This window comes from Lithobates pipiens, unplaced genomic scaffold, assembly GCF_037356315.1.
Source record: "Lithobates pipiens isolate NorthernLeopardFrog02 unplaced genomic scaffold, aLitPip1_a1.2 Scaffold_13, whole genome shotgun sequence".
Taxonomy (NCBI): domain Eukaryota; kingdom Metazoa; phylum Chordata; class Amphibia; order Anura; family Ranidae; genus Lithobates; species Lithobates pipiens.
In genome coordinates this window covers 120000587-120014510 of record NW_027507718.1, presented here as the reverse complement: position 1 = coordinate 120014510, position 13924 = coordinate 120000587, and positions in this window count along the sequence as shown.

Below are 13924 nucleotides of genomic sequence, written 5' to 3'. Positions count from 1 at the left end.
TTTACAGAATGCAGATATGTGCAATTTACAGCTTGCTGAATGCAGTTATGTGCGATTTACAGTTTGCAGAATGCAGTTATGCGCGATTTACACAATGCAGATAGGTGCGATTTACAGGTTGCAGATATGTGCAATTTAGAGAATGCAGATATGTGCAATTTACAGGTTGCAGAAGGCAGATATGTGCGATTTACAGGTTGGAAAATGCAGTTATGTGCTGATTTACAGGTTGCAGAATGCACATATGTGTGATTTACAGGTTGCAGAAAAGGTGCCTGATGTGGTTATACACAAGATAGGCATGATTCATCTGCTTTAGTAGAGCCATGTGTATAATGTGTAGCCTGGTATATGATGTGCAGAGCACTGTGTATAATGATCAGCCTGGTATATGATGTGCAGAGCCTGGTGTATAATGTGCAGCCTGGTATATGATGTGCAGAGCCCAGTGTATAATTTACAGCCTGGTATATGATGTGCAGAGCCCAGTGTATAATTTACAGCCTGGTATATGATGTGCAGAGCCTGGTGTATAATATGCAGCCTGGTATATGATGTGCAGAGCCCTGTGTATGATGTGCAGCCTGGAAAACCAACAGTTGACTGTGAGCGCTGACTGGTGTGGTGTGGCGGGGGGGCGGTCCCCCTGTCAGTACACAATAGCTTAGCGGGGAGATCTCTGTTCTAACATTGGATAGTTGGTACAGCATGCGTCTCAATTTTTTTTAAATTTAGCCAACTGTGTTTTTAACTAATGTAATAATGGAGTCAGACCTCAGTCAGGACTTTGGCTTCAACAGCCAAGCTATCAAAGCCAGTTACCGTGAAGTGGGTTGGGAAAACAGCAGATAAGATCAGTTGGAAAGTGCCCACAGAAAAGAGTACCAAGTCCTTCGGGGGTGATTTCAGAGAAATCTGTGCAGGTTCCTGCACAGATGTCTATACAAATTGCACCCCAAAGTCACCAAAGGTAGTACAGAAACTACTTTTGGGAATCGGTGCGGCGCTGCAAATGTGGCATTGCACCGATTTGATTGCATGCCAAATCACATTAATGTGAACCTAGGCTCAACAACATAAAAAAATTCCAAAACATGAAAAACAGCGATAAAGTGAAAGTAGCACTTCCTCTTAAATGATGTTACAGTTCAAACTAGTGTCAATGTTTAGGGCCCTTCACCCTTAAAAACTATGTGCTTCACTGAAAAAAGCTTCCAAATAGTCCACAGTTTTTATCCTAAAGCAAAAAAAAAGTGCAATTCTTGAGGGCTCTTCACACTTATAAACAATGTACGCCACTGCCACACCGGTGCTCCACCACCAGCTAAAATGCTCGCTCACCTTGCAAGTGGATCTGTAAATTATTGTAATTCAAACTGGCTTTTAGGACAACAATCCTTCTATAGGTATGATGATCATCTGGTCTCATCCACAAAGTATGGCTAACCTCAGCTGGCTGTATCACCATAAACTCCACCATATATATAGAAGGAAAACGTCCGCATATAGTGTAGTATGTTCTAACAATCAGAGAAAAAATTACGGGAATTGAATAGTGTGCTAGCCTGCCAACATCCTGCATTACATTGTAGAAAAAAACATGCAACAAAGTGCATTTGGGGGATGCCCCCTTGGACTTTAAAAATTTAATAAGAGGTGGAGTAAGTGGGCACAAAGGTGGCAACTTTATTGGTATACAAAAGTCAAAATTATATTGGATATGGACACAATTCACTTAGAAAGTATAAACAATACACCAATGAATCAACATCAACAAGACATATATTTATACACCACCCAGAGCTAATAATCCAAATTACTGCTCAAAATTAATTTAGCTCAGGTATAAGATTTGTAGCATACATCCCGACATGTTTTGGAAAATCGCATTGGTACATATTTTTTCCTTCATTAGGGAAAGTTTAAAGTTGAGTATATTATTTTCTTATCTGTAACATAAATATATATGTATAATGATATTTGCATAGTAATGTGGGAAAGGCATCAGAATCTTGACTTGCAGGCTAACTCGCCACCCGGATTGAACGAGGCTTTTCATTTCAGACCGTTCCTTCCGGGATTAACCTCTGGGCTGCAAACTGAATCTCTAAGGGCTCGGTTTTCAAATAGATATTGAAATAAATATCTTAACAATTGCTATGTTACCTCATGAGTGGCTGAGTATTATGTGATTGTTAGAACATTGTAGAAAAAACATGCAACAAAGTGCATTTGGGGAATGCCCCCTTGGACTTTAACTGGCAGAAAAAAGTAATAAGAGGTGGACTATGTAAAAAAGGGCTCAAAGGTGCCAACTTTATTGGATATGGACAAAGACAAAGTCAAAATTATATTCGATATGGACACAGTTCACTTAAAAAGTATGAACAATACATCAATGAATCAACATCAACAAGACATACATATATATAATAATCCAAAATAGTGCTCAAAATTAATTGAGTTCAGGTATAAGATTTGTAGCATACATCCCGACATGTTTTGGAAAATCGCATTGGTACATATTTTTTCCTTCATCAAGGGAAGTTTACAATATCGTAAAATATGATAAACGCAACTTATTGATCACACATAAATCATCAGATGGCATTCATCATTAGCAGCGCTCATGTCATTCCTATAATGACCAAATATAATTCTTGTCCAATATAACACCAAAGGTATTAATTATAATAATAAAACTGAACACTTGGCACCTAATAGCGGTTTTAAAATAGTGAAAAAAAGTGCAGAGAAAAAGTCCAGACACAGATGGTGATATTTTATCTATCAATTGTGCACCCATCCACTGGATTCCTCCACACATGCGTTTCACACTCTCCTCTGGGATTTGCACTCACCGCAATTCTGATAATATCAGACCTTACTTAAAATATCCCGGAACTTTGCTATCCTGTGTTTTTAATTCTTCCCATCTTCCAAAGGGTTATCCACAAACGCCAAATGGAAAAAGAGAAAAGCTCCACATAGTCCAGTTCTATTTATAACTTTTATTAAAATCCCACGATGTATAAAATAAAATCAGCAAAACTTGTCCTCTTTACAGCATTGCCACAGACACCGTTCAAATTTGGCCAGATACCTTGTTGTCATGCGGTGTTCGCCACTATCTGGGAGTACAGGGGGGTGATTATACAGCTCGCTATGGGCACAGTTCACTGCTCCTCACACTGTCCTGAACCACTTCTGGTTATTCTTCTCTGTACTTTGGAATGCGCAGTGTCTGGAGGTCACTTCCGGTCGTCACTAGGCCACTCCCTGTTTTTCGTCATCACGACTTTGTCAAAGGGCGTGACCTAACGACGCAACATCCCGGTTTATATCCAATATCCGAACTATCAGGAATTAACCCCATAGTACCGTACTCCACCGTCGTCACTGTAGGTGCACACATAGCCGGCAAGTCGGGCTTCTTACCAGGTCATATTATTAACAGCATGACATCAAGTTACCAGTCATTACAGTCATAACAACAATCGATTGACCTTCAGCAGTAAAATGTCAGAAATATCACAGTAATCCCAGAAAAGTACACAAATGACAATAATAATATCACATTTATTTAAAAAAATTCATTTATAAAAAGAAACACTCATTATGGAAAAAGAAACACTCATGAAAAAGAAAAGGAAAAAAAAGAAGAAAAAAAAAGGGGGGTAGACCCAGAGAAAGAAAGTCAAAATTATACACCGCTTGTATCTATATATATATATATATATAGGTCACAACCAAAGGGGATGGATTACACTATTAATAAAGAGCATCTACATCCTTTGGGTATAAAGCGAAAAAAGGGAAAAAAATACCCCATAGAGTTCAGTAATCGCTAATGAAGCAATTTATATCCAGTTCTATATTTAACCCCTTAGGGGCCAATAGGGGGTAATGCTCCCAGCATATGCACATACAGCATTTAAGTACAAGTCTCACCATCACCAACCATCTATCCCACACTCTGGAATATTTAAGTGGACAACCTCTATGTGTATAAACCAGTTTCTTGCATGGGAGTATCATTAAAATCTTTTTTCCATCTCTGGATTGTGGGGGGTAGTGCCTGCATCCAGGTCGGAGCCACTGCCTTCTGTGCCAAGAAGAGTGTCTCATACATAAAAGTGGCCAGGAATTTGTCTATGTCTGCATCCAGCAATATGCCTAGCAGGCATAATTTTAAGTCAAGAACAACAGGGGAGCCCATTTTATCATGCAGGAAGTGGACAACCTGAAGCCAGTATGTTTGTATAATTGGACAAGTCCATAACAGGTGATAATATGTGGCAGGAGCTGAGGCACATAGAGGACATACGTGTTGGTTGAAAACGAGCCAGCCTTTGTGGCGTCAGGCAAGATCTATGAATGATATATAATTGTGTTAGTCTACCCGACATTTTAGGAGAAGCTGTTTTGGTACCCTCCAGGGTTTCTTCCCAATCTGAGTCATTAATAGCCCCAACATCAAGTTCCCACATGGACTTACCCTTTTGAGTCGGTACCATGACACTGGGAAGTCTAATAGTAGAATAGAGAGTGGAGATGAGTTTAGAAGGTTGTGTAACCATTATAATGTTCAGGACAGGGGAGGGTGTCTAGTGAGTCAGCATGATCCGTGAACTAGGTCTGTATGCATGGCAGAGTTGTAAATATCTGAACAATAGATGGTTTGGAAGGGAAAATTCATCTTTAAGTGACTGGAATGTTTTAGGCCATGAAGTGGTCACGACTTGGTGTAGGTAGATCACTCCATATGGGGCCCAAATTGCAGGGTCTGGCATATGGCTGTTAAGCCATAAAGGGGTGTGGAAGTGGATTTGACCAATGTGTCTTTTCAAGGTTAATCCCCATACACGTTAATGGTGCATAAGCATCCCGTCATTATACCGAGAGGGTCATTGCCTTGTTTTCCCCCCTTGTAGAATTGCTTGAATAGGAGTATGGGCTGGGTGCCCAGAGCCAATGCAAACCAGAGATTGATAGCGTTGTAGTTGTATTAAAGTAATAAAAATTAGACAGTTTAGAGGCTAGGTAATTATCTTGTAAGTCGGGGAGAGCGGTTCCTACCATGGAAGTAGGATTTTTAAGAAGAGGCCAAGCTAATTTGTGTCTACTATGTCCCCATACAAAAGAGTTAAAAATAGATTCCAACTTCTTAAAGAATTTTAGGGGTATATAGAGAGGGGCATGCCACATGATATATAACATCTCGGGCAGGAGTATCATCTTGATTAGACTTATATGACCCATTACTCCCAGTGGTAATTTAGCCCATGCTTGCATTTTAGCTTTAAGGTGAATAAGGATTCTAAATTAAGAGGGATATAGTCCCTAAGACATCTTGTAACCACTACTCCCAGATATTTAATTGTTGATACTCTATCTAAAGGTAAATGAGGATGTATGGGAGGTGGAGGAAAATGATCTAGGGGAAGAATTTGGGATTTATCACAGTTAATGCGTAATCCGGAGAATTTTGCCAAGTTCTCTATAATGACCAGTGCAGCTTGTAAAGACGGTCCCTGATCAGCTAAGTAAAGAATGGTGCCATCCGCATATTGGCCTATTTTTTCTAGAGTGTTACCTGTTCGAAGGCCTGATATTTTAGGTTCTGCCCTGATTAGCGATCAGTGGTTCAGCCTCCAGGGCATACAGTAGAGGGGAGAAGAGACATCCCTGATGTGTGCCCCTCTCAAGGGGAAATTGATCAGATAACCAGCCATTAACATATACCCAGTCTTTAGGTAACTGGTATAGGAGCTGGACCCATTTAATAAAGTTAGGCTTGAAACCAAATCGATGGAGGCATTCCCAGAGGTACTGCCATTCAAATTAATCAAATGACTTGGCTGCATCCAAGGACACCACCACCCGAGTTCCAGAGTTTTCATGAGAGGCCTGGATGTTCATGAACAAATGCCTGATGTTCATAGCGGTGTTTTTCCCCCGGCATAAAACCGGTTTGGTGGGGGTGGACTAGTGAGTATATGACTTTAATCAGGAAGCAAGAATTTTGGCCAGAATTTTAATGTCAAATTGCAACAAAGAAATTGGGCAGTATGAGTCAGGGAAGTGGGGATCTTTACTCGGTTTGGTGAGAACAAATGATTTGAGCTTCCTGCATAGAAGATGGGAGTATCCCCTGGTCAAAAATAACACGTGGGAGGTGACGTGGCAATCGACAATCTGTAACGTGTGGTGTGTGACGTGGCAAGTGACAAGCCGTAATGTGTGGCAGGTGATGTGGCAAGTGACAATCCTTAATGTGTGGCAAGAGATAACCCGTAATGTGTGGCAGGTGACGTGGCAAGTGACAATATGTAAGTGTGGCAGGTGATGTGGCAAGTGACAATCCGTAACATGTGGCAGGCGACGTGTCAAGTGACAATCCGTAATGTGTGGCAGACGACGTGGCAAGTGACAATCCGTAATGTGTGGCAGGTGACATGGTAAGTGACAATCCATAATGTGTGGGAGGCGACGTGTTAAGTGACAATCCGTAATGTGTGGCAGGTGACATGGCAAGTGACAATCCATGACGTGGCAAGAGACAATCTGCAACATGTGGCAGGTGACTTGGCAAGTGACAATCTGCATCTGGTGACAGGCGACATGGCAAGTGGACAATCCGCAGCGTGTGGCAGGTGACGTGGCAAGTGACATTCCGCAATGTGTGACAAGTGACAATCTGCATCTGGTGGCAGGCGATGTGGCAAGTGGACAATCCGCAACGTGTGGCAGGTGATGTGGCAAGTGACAAGCTGCATCTGGTAGCAGGCGACGGTGGCAAGTGACATGCTTGGGGTTCCTACTGATTCTGTATTATGGTGAGTTGAACTATTTAATTTTATATAACAATATAATAATTGAAATAATGTGTTTCAGTCATCCTGACACCATAACAACCATGGTGCCGTGATGATTGAAGCACCAACATCAGCCATTGCCCTGATAAATTGCCCCCAAAAAAAACGTATTTTCTGGCAGTGCCCCTCCCCGAGACTAGACTCTGGATCCGCGCCTGGGTGAGGATGAGGAATGTAAGTTTACTGTTAAGCCTCCCGGGCCCTGTGAGTCCAGCCCTGTCCTGACACATGCAGCCGCATACAGCAGGAGCGGAGAGCAGGGTGGGCGGGGCAAAATGCTCGAGCGCACCTGTGAAGGGACATCATTTTTGGCACGTGAGGAGGCTCTGGAGTCTGGACAGGAGGTAGGAAGGGAGTGGGAGACTGTCTTCGGTTTTGCACTGTTTTACTATTTTTGTGAAGAAAAATATTTGCTATATTTTTTTATTAGGATAATTTTTGCACAAAGAGAGGGGGAGTAATGCCAGGTTCAAGGGTTCAGATGTTCCTAAGACCTTAAGAATAAACTTGATCAAACTACCATTAGGGCCACTGTTCATCATTGCTGTCTTATTTCTCCCCTATTTGCCTTGTATTTACACATAAGTTTAATCAGAACAGAAATTGGTTAGAAGGCATGGAGGTCAGCAATGTGTGTCCTTCAGGGGCTTCAAACAGTATACTGCATATTTTGTTGTTCAAAATTAATATAAATGGTATAACAAATAATACCGTACTACCCTTTGTGAACAGAAGCTAACAGAGTAAATTAAATAAATAGCAGAACAAAAAGAAAACAAATAGTGTAGCGCTCTAAAAATACATGACGTGACACATATGTCAAACAACAGGTGATAAACCCAAATATTCACAACTTATACATAAACAAAGGAACATGTGCAAACATGATGAACACTGTGACAAATAATAAACGTCCAAGAAATATCAAGGTGACGCTATACAAACCCAAGTGACAATATAGTTAAAAACTTCATGTGAATGTCCAAAACGGTGAACCAGGATGTGTGGCTTAAAGTGAAGGGAACCACCACTGAAAGGCAGGAGGCTTACCGGAGGTATCTTTGTGGGTTTGTCTCAAAGAGACGAGGGTCAGATGTCCATAAATGTGATAGGGGCAATTAAAGTAGGAAGAACAAAGAGAGCTTGGCTCTCATGAATGGGGTGACATTTTCTATAAATATCTGGAGGGCTGCAGGGGAGGCTCACCCCAGACGATGTCCTTGGAGACAAAACGTGTCGGGAAGGACTCCCCTGCCGCCATTTGATTTTAAAGCTCTGATTTTTACCTGCTAAATGTAAGTCTTCTAACTTAATTACATTTATTTGCATTCAAACGGAATTACGCTATGTGGTCCTCTTTGTTCTTCCTTCTTTAATTGCCCCTACCATATTTATGGACATCTGATCATCGTCTCTGGTACTGTGACACATGGGTGTGGTAATCTGTTGTACAGTGGCATTTTGTGGGGGAGGGGGGCTGTTTGCAGGGGGGGGGCATACAACATTTTGCTATGGGGCCCTGTGATTTCTAGTTACGCCCCTGGAAGAAACTGTCACTCAATGGAAGATTTCGAAACACAAGCCAATACCCTGATTAAGAGATTTCAAGAGAAAGGCTATCAGGAGAAGAACTTAGTCAAACTGAAAACTGAAATAAAGAGAATGGACAGGAACACATTAATGGTCAAAAAAGATAAAAAAGAAGGTAACCACACCAATGTGGCTTTTATTACTGGGTTTAACACACAATATCAATCAAAAGAACGTATTATCAGAAAATACTGGCCCATCTGAAACAAGACAGAATTCTGTCCAAAATCCTACCAAAGAAATCCAGGTTCGTGTACAAAAGAGCTCCCACACTCAGAAACCATTTAGTTCATAATGATTCTCCAAGACCTGTCAAATTATTTTCAGAAATTAAGGGGTTCTGCAGATGGCAAAAATGCCTTCCATGCAGAGTAAGCAAAAAGCAACCGCAGAAAAAAGAGTCATTTAAATCTAGAGTTAACAACTGGGCATATCAAATAAGAGAGTTGATCACATGCAACAGTATCCACGTTACCTATGTCGAGTGTCCATGTCACCTCCGATATGTGGGTAAGACTACCCACTCACTATGTGTGAAGATTAGGGAGAACATCAACAAGGAAAGGGTTCCCGAAACATAGCCTTTCAAGGCATTTTATACCATAGGGATCCCACAGGACTGATATTTTATGGAATAGATCTAGTTAAGGATCATTGGAGAGGTGGCAATAAAAATATCCTCGTATCACAGAACGAGACAAGATGGATATATAGATTGGGGTCCCTGTCGCCTGGGGGCCTCAATCTCGACATCGACCTCAATTGTTTCATATCCAACTTTTGAACATAGTCCTTATTTTTCTAGATGACAGGCTTTGACCATCCCATTCAGCAAACAAATAGCAGTGGTAGGGGTGACCATCCCATACAGGAAACAACCAGCTGTGGTAGGGGTGACCCTTAAATATTATAGGCCAGTGGCAGAGACGGCTCAAGGCTTTGTGAGGCCTTAGGGAAAGCCTGGACATGAGGTCCAAACACACCCATAATGGGAAAAATAATTCAAGTGATAAAAAAATGAACTTTATAAATTGCATATATTAAGAACTTTAAAGTGCTGGTGTCAGTGCTCTCTATCTTGGTGCGGGTGTCAGTGGTATCTCAGTGCTGGTATCAGTGTTCTCTCTCGGTGCTGGTGTCAGTGTTCTCTATCTCGGTGCTGGTGTCAGTGTTCTCTATTTTGGTGCTGATGTCAGTAAGGGAGGTAGCAGCAGAAAAGCCAATCAGCAGGCAGTGCCACCGCAGCATGCAGAGCGCCCGGCCCAACATGGCTGAGGAATAGCACTGGACTGGCACTATCTCGGTGATGCTGTCAGTGCTCTCTATCTTGGGTCTGGTGTCAGTGCTCTCTATCTCGGTGCTGGTGTCAGTGTTCTCTCTCGGTGCTGGTGTCAGTGTTCTCTATTTCAGTGTTGGTGTCAGTGAGGGAGGTAGCAGCAGAGAAGCCAATTAGCAGGCAGTGCCAGCGCAGCATGCAGAGCGCCCGGCCCAACATGGCTGAGGAATAGCACTGGACTGGACTGGGACCTCCCAACCCTGCAGTGGAGCCCTGCATAGGTGGGGGTAAGGGGCTGTCAATCATAAGTTGGCACACTGGCAAAGGACTGAGCTTCCTTTGACTGTGGCACTAATTATCAGGAGGAAGGGAGCGGAGGGAATGGGACAGGGGGAGGAAATATAGGCAAGTGGCTGTGGCTGAGAGATGCTGGAGGAGCAGGGATGAGGGGTTGGCTCTGTCTGATGATAGTGGTGGCTGGCTACAGAAGGGGTTGTAGCATGGTAGATGTGCCTCTCCCTGCAGCTGGAGCCCAAAATCCCATGGCCCCCTCCCCTCACTGATTGACAGCCCAAGAGAGGGGCAGCCAGGACACCTCTTCAGCTCTTCTCTCCCCCCCCCTTCCATCGGCCCCAATACAGCCCTGGTGAGGCTTCCTCCCTGGCGGAACCCTCCTCTTCCCTTCTGCTTATCAGTCAGGTGTCGGATGACTCCTTTGGGTGTGCCGTGTCCTGTTGGGAAACATCGGGAGCACTTCAGTGGGGGGTGAGGGGGGATGATCTGCGGCTCTGAAGCAGCGGGAATATTTGTATTGTCATTTTGCTCCGGCTGCTGTAATGAGTCGCCTCCCCTTCTCCTCCCCCGGACAACACAGTGCTGGCCCCATCTTCTCCCCAAGACACAGCCATGGATCTGTCTTTTCTCTACACGGAGTTCACAAGCAGCTCTGCTGGCCGAGTGGCCAGAGCTCAGAGCCACCGCAGCATCATTATCAGCAGAGGTGGCTCTGCAATTAGGCAAATTAGGTCGTGAGGCCCCTGTGATTGCGAGGCCTTAGGCCACCGCCTAATTAGAGAGCCACCTCTGGCAAGTGGTCATCAACCCTGTCCTCAGGGCCCACTAACAGGCCAGGTTTGCAAGATAACTGAAATACATCACAGGTGATATAATTTGCTGCTCAGTGATTGCAGTATTCTAGTCTGCATCTCCCCAAAGTAATAGATAAAACCTGGCCTGTTAGTGGGCCCTGAGGACAGAGTTGATGACCACTTTTATAGACCCTAATAATGAAAAAGAGAAGTTTAGGAAGACATACTGGGCAAAAAGGGTAGTTGGAAAATATAGAAAGCTATCCAACTGGAATATAGTATGGTCTAATATGTGTTACTGTAATGCGTATACAGTTTTACCTTTGTAAGGCTGAGATCGGTGCATATACTATATTTTAATTACTGTAAAATGATCACCATTCAATTATATACTGTTTCCTCTGAACACTGTATACTTAATTTTAGAAAACTATTTTGAGTTTATTAGAATAATTTTTATGTTTCACCTTTACCAGTTGATATCTAAATTGTAATTGAGAGCGAGTTTGCACCCAGGGACGTTACATATTACACAATCCAAACCTGCGATTATGTGATCTCCAGTATTTTAAACCCACCTATGTGGAGTGGACCCTGCAGACCGTTCACTATAATAGACGTGAGGTGCACCAAGATGGCATGCCTCAGATGACATCCTATGATGAAACATGTAAGGTGGAGTTTGGTACGCACTCACGTTACTTCTGGTTGCAGAGTTCAGGTCCGTGGAATGCATGTCGGTCCGGAGCTCAGGGCACGCTAGCTTTATACTTAACTGAGTCTGGTCATGTTTTGCTTTTAACATTATACTATTTTTAATAAACAAACCATTTGGATTTTCACTATGAGCCCAGGTTCACACTTGTGCATTGCGAATTGAAACTGCGGTTTCACTGCACAGCTAAAAATCAGTTGTTCAGCGGTCCCTCTGCATTTTAGTTGCGGATCAGCTGCAAATTCAGAAGTAACCCCTGAAGTTCCTAATTAGAGCTGCGAATTTTGATCTGGCCAATCGCTTGTTATCCATTTGTGAGGCTGCTAATAAAAAGAGTGATTTTTGTGAACACTTCCTGGTTGTCCAGGAAGGAGTCTGTAGTGTGTTTTTGTTTGTTAGCAAAATGTGTGCTGCTCTGCCCATGATAATGCCAACAGTTGTTGGTGCAACAGCAGCAATCTTCCTGGAAGTAGAGAAGAGGAGAAGGAGGAGGAGAAGATACTGGGTTCATCCCATAATTGTAAATTGGGAGGAGAGAGGCCAGTTCATGATCCTGTATGAAGACCTCCGTGTGCATGATGATATATTTTTTAATTACACACGCATGTCAATAAATAGGTGAGTCATTTACCTGCCAAACCATTCCTTTTTTTGCATGCATATTTCCATAGTAGGGGATGTTTGAAAAAGACACAAGTCCATCAAGTGTAACCTTTGTGTGTGATTATGTCAGTTTTATATTTTGATAAATAAGTGTTGTCCCCCCCCCCCCCAAAACACATTGTCCCCAAGTTGATGGGGGCAAGGTGCTTTGTGTGTGGGGAAGGGGGGGGGATCCCACGCCGCTTTGTTGTGCAGTTTGTGACCATACAATAGTTATTGTTTAATTCAAATGCCAGTGACTAGATCTACAGTGCCTTGCAAAAGTATTCGGCCCCCTTGAACTTTTCATCCTTTTGCCACATTTCAGGCTTCAAATATAAAGATATAACATTTTTATTTTTTGTGAAGAATCACCAACAAGTGGGACACAATTGTGAAGTGGAACGAAATCTATTGGATTTTTGAAACTTTTTTAACTAATAAAAAAATGAAAAGTGGGGCGTGCAAAATTATTCGGCCCCCTTGCGTTAATACTTTGTATGCGATTTGCTGCGATTACAGCTGCAAGTCGCTTGGGGTATGTCTCTATCAGTTTTGCACATCGAGAGACTGAAATTCTTGCCCATTCTTCCTTGCAAAATAGCTTGAGCTCAGTGAGGTTGGATGGAGAGCGTTTGTGAACAGCAGTTTTCAACTCTTTCCACAGATTCTCGATTGGATTCAGGTCTGGACTTTGACTTGGCCATTCTAACACCTGGATACGTTTATTTGTGAACCATTCCTTTGTAGATTTTGCTGTATGTTTGGGATCATTGTCTTGTTGGAAGATAAATCTCCATCCCAGTTTCAGGTCTTTTGCAGACTCCAACAGGTTTTCATCCAGAATGGTCCTGTATTTGGCTGCATCCATCTTCCCCTCAATTTTAACCATCTTTCCTGTCCCTGCTGAAGAAAAGCAGGCCCAAACCATGATGCTGCCACCACCATGTTTGACAGTGGGGATGGTGTGTTGAGGGTGATGAGCTGTGTTGCTTTTACGCCAAACATATCGTTTTGCATTGTGGGCAAAAAGTTTGATTTTGGTTTCATCTGACCAGAGCACCTTCTTCCACATGTTTGGTGTGTCTCCCAGGTGGCTTGTGGCAAACTTTAGACGGGACTTTTTATGGATATCTTTGAGAAATGTCTTTCTTCTTGCCACTCTTCCATAAAGGCCAGATTTGTGCAGTGTACGACTGATTGTTGTCCTATGGACAGACTCTCCCACCTCAGCTGTAGTTCTCTGCAGTTCATCCAGAGTGATCATGGGCCTCTTGGCTGCATCTCTGATCAGTCTTCTCCTTGTCTGAGCTGAAAGTTTAGAGGGACGGCCAGGTCTTGGTAGATTTGCAGTGGTCTGATGCTCCTTCCATTTCAAAATGATCGCTTGCACAGTGCTCCTTGGGATGTTTAAAGCTTGGGAAATCTTTTTGTATCCAAATCCGGCTTTAAACTTCTCCACAACAGTATTACGGACCTGCCTGGTGTGTTCCTTGGTCTTCATGATGCTCTCTGCGCTTTCAACAGAACCCTGAGACTATCACAGAGCAGGTGCATTTATACAGAGACTTGATTACACACAGGTGGATTCTATTTAACACCATCAGTCATTTAGGACAACATTGGATCATTCAGAGATCCTCGCTGAACTTCTGGAGTGAGTTTGCTGCACTGAAAGTAAAGGGGCCGAATAATTTTGAACGCACCACTTTTCAGTTTTTTATTTGCTAAAAAA